The 7624-nt window shown below is 30.3% G+C and overlaps 3 long non-coding RNA genes across 3 annotated transcripts; all 3 read left to right on the top strand.

Moving 5' to 3' along the window:
• Positions 1 to 455: 455 nt before the first annotated feature.
• Positions 456 to 1132, top strand: LOC146951281 (uncharacterized). Its single transcript, XR_015027860.1, has 3 exons — positions 456 to 646; positions 813 to 851; positions 976 to 1132. It is a non-coding gene; the product is annotated as an uncharacterized LOC146951281 (long non-coding RNA).
• A 97-nt stretch (positions 1133 to 1229) lies between these two features.
• On the top strand, positions 1230 to 1906 carry LOC146951280 (uncharacterized). The gene is made up of 3 exons (XR_015027859.1): positions 1230 to 1420; positions 1587 to 1625; positions 1751 to 1906. It is a non-coding gene; the product is annotated as an uncharacterized LOC146951280 (long non-coding RNA).
• Positions 1907 to 2223: 317 nt separating this feature from the next.
• Positions 2224 to 4333, top strand: LOC146951279 (uncharacterized). The gene is made up of 2 exons (XR_015027861.1): positions 2224 to 3489; positions 4121 to 4333. It is a non-coding gene; the product is annotated as an uncharacterized LOC146951279 (long non-coding RNA).
• Positions 4334 to 7624: the final 3291 nt, after the last annotated feature.

The raw sequence follows: 7624 nt of genomic DNA, 5'->3' as shown, positions 1-7624 counted from the left end.
ACTAATTTAAAATCTAAAATAAATATAACAGATGAAACATGCGATTAAACCTTTGTATAACTATCGTAACTTTGTATGATAGAATGCCAAAATGCATAAAATACACAGAAGTAAGAGGGAGCCCCGACACCGTCAACGAAATTGTATACTATCACTGTTAATACCTGCCATCCCATCCCATCTTAATAATATACACATGGGAAACAATTTTTAGTCTCCTAATCCTAGGTGTCAATCAATCACATCATTCTAGCCACATCACATTAAAATACTACTTTTATTTTTACCATTTTAAGCATTCAATCAATCACAAACATTAAAATATCATTTCCTCTCATTTTCCCTCTTCAATTCAAAATTCAAAATTCAAATTCTCTTAAACCATTTTTTTTCCTTCCTACTTTTTCTCACTTATTCCTATTCCTATCAAATTCTATTTTATTCTTTCTCTCTCATCACAATCTGATCTATATTTCTCTCCATTCTCTCTCTTCAAAATCAATCTCACTCCCCCTTTTTCGCTCTCTCTCTTAAAATCCCCCACATCATTTTCCTGTCAAAATCTCTAAAATTCACCATTTTTGTTCTTCATCTGCTAATAAACTCATTCACAATGCAAATCTCTATCGAGAAAGAGAAAATGAAAGTGAGGAAGAAGAGTAACCAAGATAAATTTTAATTTTTAAACCCTATCCCATTTTTTACTCAAATCCGAAAATACACATGCTTTGGATCAGAATTTCAATCGATAGTTTTCTTCTTCCTTTTTCTCATTTAGTTTCTGATGTTAAGTTAATTCTTTTTGTGTACAGGTTCTTTCAAGAAGAAATTGAGGAAGAGGAATAAGCAAGGTGAAATTTGAATTTCAAAACCTTTTTTTTCAGATTCGAAAATACCCATATTTGGAATGAAATTTGTTTTCATTGTTATTTATCGTTTTGGATAACAACTCACTGTTTTTATTCGCATGTGCAGTCAGAAATTGCTACTGATGAATTTGAAGAAATATGTATGACATGTAACAGTGCCAGGTTTAGTTTTCCATTTGAACATTAAAATACCATTTTAAGCATTCAATCAATCACAAACATTAAAATATCATTTCCTCTCATTTTCCCTCTTCAATTCAAAATTCAAAATTCAAATTCTCTTAAACCATTTTTTTTCCTTCCTACTTTTTCTCACTTATTCCTATTCCTATCAAATTCTATTTTATTCTTTCTCTCTCATCACAATCTGATCTATATTTCTCTCCATTCTCTCTCTTCAAAATCAATCTCACTCCCCCTTTTTCGCTCTCTCTCTTAAAATCCCCCACATCATTTTCCTGTCAAAATCTCTAAAATTCACCATTTTTGTTCTTCATCTGCTAATAAACTCATTCACAATGCAAATCTCTATCGAGAAAGAGAAAATGAAAGTGAGGAAGAAGAGTAACCAAGATAAATTTTAATTTTTAAACCCTATCCCATTTTTTACTCAAATCCGAAAATACACATGCTTTGGATCAGAATTTCAATCGATAGTTTTCTTCTTCCTTTTTCTCATTTAGTTTCTGATGTTAAGTTAATTCTTTTTGTGTACAGGTTCTTTCAAGAAGAAATTGAGGAAGAGGAATAAGCAAGGTGAAATTTGAATTTCAAAACCTTTTTTTTTCAGATTCGAAAATACCCATATTTGGAATGAAATTTGTTTTCATTGTTATTTATCGTTTTGGATAACAACTCACTGTTTTTATTCGCATGTGCAGTCAGAAATTGCTACTGATGAATTTGAAGAAATATGTATGACATGTAACAGTGCCAGGTTTAGTTTTCCATTTGAACATTAAAATACCATTTTAAGCATTCAATCAATCACAAACATTAAAATATCATTTCCTCTCATTTTCCCTCTTCAATTCAAAATTCAAAATTCAAATTCTCTTAAACCATTTTTTTTCCTTCCTACTTTTTCTCACTTATTCCTATTCCTATCAAATTCTATTTTATTCTTTCTCTCTCATCACAATCTGATCTATATTTCTCTCCATTCTCTCTCTTCAAAATCAATCTCACTCCCCCTTTTTCGCTCTCTCTCTTAAAATCCCCCACATCATTTTCCTGTCAAAATCTCTAAAATTCACCATTTTTGTTCTTCATCTGCTAATAAACTCATTCACAATGCAAATCTCTATCGAAGATTTCAGCATTTGGAGCAATTGCAATTTGCAACAGGTTGTTCATATTGATCTCTATTGTCTCAATATTAATTTTGTCTTAAACAAAAGTTTTATTGGATTGTAAATAATCTGTGAGCATGTCTTATACTTATGAATCTCTTTTTGCTGGCAAAAATAATTTATAATTTATATTGAATTTAACAATTTCTCCAATAATACAAGATGAATTGTAGTTCTTCACTGATTCAATTTTATTGATTCAGTGTGGTTTTTTGTTTAAAACTGATATCTATTTTAACACTTACCTCAACATCATGGAATGACCTTTAGTTCATTGTGGTTTTCTTTTATGCATAAGGCTTATGAATGTTCTAAATTTTCTTCTCATTTAAATTTCTCTATCTTTCCATCTGGCGGGTAAATATATGGATTTAAATAATATTGTGATGTTGCTACTAATGTAAGTAGTGATCATCCCTAAAATATATGGATTTAAATAATATTGTGATGTTGTTACTAATGTAAGTAGTGATCATCCCTAAAATGTCTGCTCGATAAATTCATTTTCTGGCTGATTGGAGCAGTTTAGAGGCAACGGGGTATGATCACTACTTGGAGGTATACATATTTCCATTCTTCCAAATTTATTGTGGGTTCTTTCAATTGGTCTTTGCGTTTGGTGTTCCTTCCATTGATTGTTTATGTCATTATTTGTAGTTTCTGTCAAATTGATAATGATACTCAACTTATAAGATTTGACTATACTTTTATGTTATTGATGTCATTAATTCGATGGTTCTTCATAGCTTAGGCAATCTGAGTCTCTACAATTTTCTATACCTCTAATTGATAAAACAAGTATCACAACTCTTGCTTCAAGGTTCACTTTTTAGCTCAGTTTTTTTCAATCTTGCAATATTGTTTTCTTTAAAAATGTTGCTTGAGTTATGTAGATACTATGATTATATTAACCGGAAGCAACTAACAAGAGTGCCCTGTTTTCAACTCTTTGAATTTGGCAATGATTGAGATGATTTAACTTATACTTTAGAAATTTTTTTGTACAAAGAATGTGAAAAAAAAAGTACTTGCTGGAGGCTTCACTCATTCATGTGTTCATGATCATTTTATTTTACTCATTGACACATGTTTGCTGGCTTATTTTGGTGTTGATTGTGTATTATTCCACATTAGTGTAGGAGCCTACAATGGAGTGTGAAGAGTAATGCGCATTATAAGTAACATTTCTGTTTATGTGGGTCTATCAAGTCTATTCGGGTGACCGTACGGAGCAATCTTGCACTTGCTCTATCTTATTGGACTTATAGGTATTTTGATTAACTGAGATTTATTTTTTTTGTACATAATCAGGAAATAGTTTTGGCCCTTTTTAATTTTTCTTGGTTCAATTACACGATATTACTCAACTGATTTATGGAATAAAGATACAATACTGACTTTGTCAAAATCCATGAAAGGATGTGACTCACCAATGAATTTTACCATGCCCAAAATAACATATAAGAAAATCAAAAGACATCAAGAAAAAGGTACAATTAACTACAAATGGAGATTAACATATTAAGATCTACTTTTAGTTGTTAAATTTGAAAGGAGAGATCAATTCAGATATTGTTATTCATATTTGACCTACAAAATGTTCTATTAGTTAAATCTTTTTAGAAATTTGTTTTACAATGAACTTGGGTTAGAGTTGAATTAGCTTTAGATAGATACTTGCAGTACCTTTGATTATTCTTTATATGATTTTTAATGTCTTATGATTGTTAATGTCTTATATGATTGTTAATGTCTCATGTCTTATAAATGACATTGAATTGGTGTTTCCAAATTCATTATTACCTGCGTTTTTCAATGGCTGATTTGGGGCAAAAATTATACTTTTTATCAAGCCTATGCAAATAAATTGCAAACTAAACTATAAATGTTTTCCTGTAGTGTGCAAAAGTCGTGGTAATGTAGCTGTGCAATTAACTGCAACTGAAGATATGCAACTTGAAGGAACTTTTGTTTTTCCAATTAATTGTTATCTTACTAAGTTTTAGTTACACTGACCACAAGACATTGATTGCATTTTTTGGTTGGTATATATTTTAGGACTTTTATCTTTGTAAATGAATACTATTCTTTAAATGACCATTATTAGCTCAATCCGAGTGTTTTGTGGGATCCAATTTTAGGTCTTTTATGAAAGTGACTACTTTTTCTAATGTATATGAATGTGTTGGTTAAAAAGACTGATGTAATCATGTAGAAGGAATGACTACAACTAATGAGGAAAAAATGGTAGTGGTCAAATTGCTGATGTAGTCATGTAGAAGGAATCACTACAATTACTAATGTTTTCTTTTAGAAGGATATTTTGACAGAAAAGGCCAATACTTTGCATGCTTTGGTAACTTGCAAGCCATTTATATTTTGCGGTACATACCTTACAAAGCATATTGACACTGCGAGTTAATGTAACTGTTGGATTTCTTTCAAAGAACTCTCCACAATATTGGTTTCAACATAAAAAGCAGGTTTAATATATTTTTCTACTCCCCTGTTGTTGTTTTTTTTTAATAAAAAAGCATAACATTTCAAAAGTATGTTTAATATATCTTTGTTCAATTTCTTATTACATGGGGGACTGCAAAGTATTAAACATGAACTACACAAATGTATTAATTTTGTAAATGTCATTGAAGGGATGGTCTCATGTAATATATTAAAGTCATTTTCGCACATAAGTGTTTATTCATCAAAATCTTTTTTTTTAATAGTGTGCTTATCTTCGTATATAAAATATTAAAGTCAATATCAACAACGTTGCTTAAATTGCTCAGCTAACCCGTGCGAGTGAAATAACTTTATATCGAGCATTTCAAACAAAAAAGATTGGTTGCTTAAATTGCTCAGCTAACCCGTGCGAGTGAAATAACTTTATATCGAGCATTTCAAACAAAAAAGATTGCTCAACTAACCCGTGAGTGAAATAACTTTAATATCGAGCAATTCAAGCAAAAAAGAGAGTGTGAACCTTTCCTTTTTCATTTCCTTTGTTCTTTGACTATCATTTGTCACCATCTCAATTCTTTACTATAATATTATGTCATACATATACATATATTTTTCAAAATTAAAATGTATGCTATCTTTAATTAATATGATTTGCAGAAAGCATCTTCTCTCACTACATACCAAATAACATATTTCTTTTAAATTTAAACTAAAGCTTAAAAGGAATTGCAAATGCTTGCTTTTACAATTTACCGTGCGTATGTTATTTTCTTGAGGGTTAATGAACTTTTGTTTTGAAGTGATATAGGATCTACTAGGAAGGCATTATGTTGAATGTTGGGTAAGAAGACTTGGTATATTAGTTAATGTACAAGTGAAGTTAGGTGCATGAAGAAAGCTTATCTACGAAGGGCCAAATTCAATGTGCATTATTGTTTGAGAATCAATTTATGCTACTATCTTAATTTAGATTTATGTATGTAGTGTTTCTACATTGGTGATGTAGATGTAACCCTCTTGCACTTCTTATACTACATGTTCTTTAGAATAGACAAGGCTACATTGAGATTGACGATTGTCATATATCTTGAGATATTAAACAATGAATCAACTCTGTTGATTGGGATTAGATTTTCCTTTTTAAATGGAACAAAATTCCAAAACAGGGAGGCTATAAATATTTGATTTAAGTTTCTATTTCATAATGTCTGAACTTTCATATTCCCAAAAAACATGGGTTTATAGGGCATCTATGTTTTTAATATTTTAAATTAATGAGCGTCATTAAAAAAATATTTTATAACAAAGTTCAAAAGCATTTCGTGCGTTGCACTTTAAATTTTATACAACTTATAAGTTTTATATGTATTTTAGGTTAAATTACATCATGGGACCTTTAAATTAGAGGTTTGTAACAGATTGGTTTTTAAGTTATTTTGATCACACACAAGTCCTTTAAGTTTGTAAACGTTTTCAATTCAGTCATTATGTTAACCAAACGTTACAAAAAAGATGATGTGGCGGTTAAATGTATGATGTGACATGTATCCTCATCAAACATCTTAGAGGACTTATGTGTTAGAGAAAACCAAATTAACTTAAAGGACCAATTAACTACAATATTTTTGTTAAATGCCATGATTTTTGTTTACCCATTCATTAGGATAATTTCAAATATATCCCCCCAAGAAACACGGGAGGCTTAAGGAATCATCTTCCGCGTAGTGTAGTTTGAATCAGTAGTAATGTTAAAGAAACAACTATTCTTATGGGTTCTCTAAAAAAATTGTTCTTATGGGTAAACAAATCAGGCCTCAATTTCTTTTAACATTTACTTTTTTTTTAATTTATCTTTTTAAACATAAACAAAATTATTATTTAAGTTAATGCTCACTCTTTGTTTATCCATCCATTAGGATAATTTCAAAATTTGCCTCCAACAAACACGGGAGGCTTTTGGAATCTTCCTCCTCATAGTGTATTTTAAATCAAAAGCATATATTATCCAGAAGTATTTGAAAAGTTGTAGATTGCAGGCATACAAGGTATGAATATATAGTTATTAAAATGTGAATATTATAGGTTTAAGTCATCATTAGGTAAGCTATACAAATTAAATAGATGTATCTTTCATTTATTTTGCAGATAATTTTGGAGCTATGAAGGGGCAGCAAATGCATTGTCTACAAGGGCCTATTTTGATTACTTTTTTCTTCTATTTATCTATATAATTGTTTTGAGCCATTGTTTTGTTCATTTTATGATTAAAAGACATTAATGTGGTACTGAACTAAAATGGTGTGGTAGATGTGGTATTCGTTTAATTTGTTAGTTATTAAAAGATAACTATATAATCAAATATATATGTATGTCAATGTATCTTATATATTTTGTTACTGTGTTAAGTGTCAACAATTCAACGCACAATAATATACCACTTTTTGCCCGTGCGTTGCACGGGGCAAATACTAGTCAAATGTCATACGTCTCGTCAGTCAAAGTCATGTCATACATATCAAATCAATTGTGGGGGGTGTCCGTATAATAATAGCATGTATGTCAAACCTTGTCAAACAGCACAACACAACAGTACTATACGGTTATACTCCTATCCCATATATATACACTAGTATGTGAATTATGACATTGCCATCATCACCATCTTCTCTCTCTCTCTCTCTTCTTCTACTGTTAATTAATACATAACATTATAATAAAGTGTGTATTTCCTATGAATAAAGAAAAACATATGGTAAATATTTAAAACGAAAGACGCATGCAAAAAGGTCATGATGGTATGACCCACTCCAACACGAACCTCTTCCTCCTCCCATGCTTTTGTGTATTTTAAGACTCTTTCATTACAATTTCCTTTCCCCTAACACCCTCTTGCTTCTTCCTTTTTACTTCTTTGCCATTGTCTCTATTCATGTATGTCTC

This window comes from Medicago sativa, chromosome 2, assembly GCF_051527215.1.
Source record: "Medicago sativa cultivar Bolivia chromosome 2, Bolivia_mono, whole genome shotgun sequence".
In the NCBI taxonomy this organism is placed as follows: Eukaryota; Viridiplantae; Streptophyta; class Magnoliopsida; order Fabales; family Fabaceae; genus Medicago; species Medicago sativa.
This window is presented reverse-complemented; position numbering and strand designations above follow the sequence as displayed.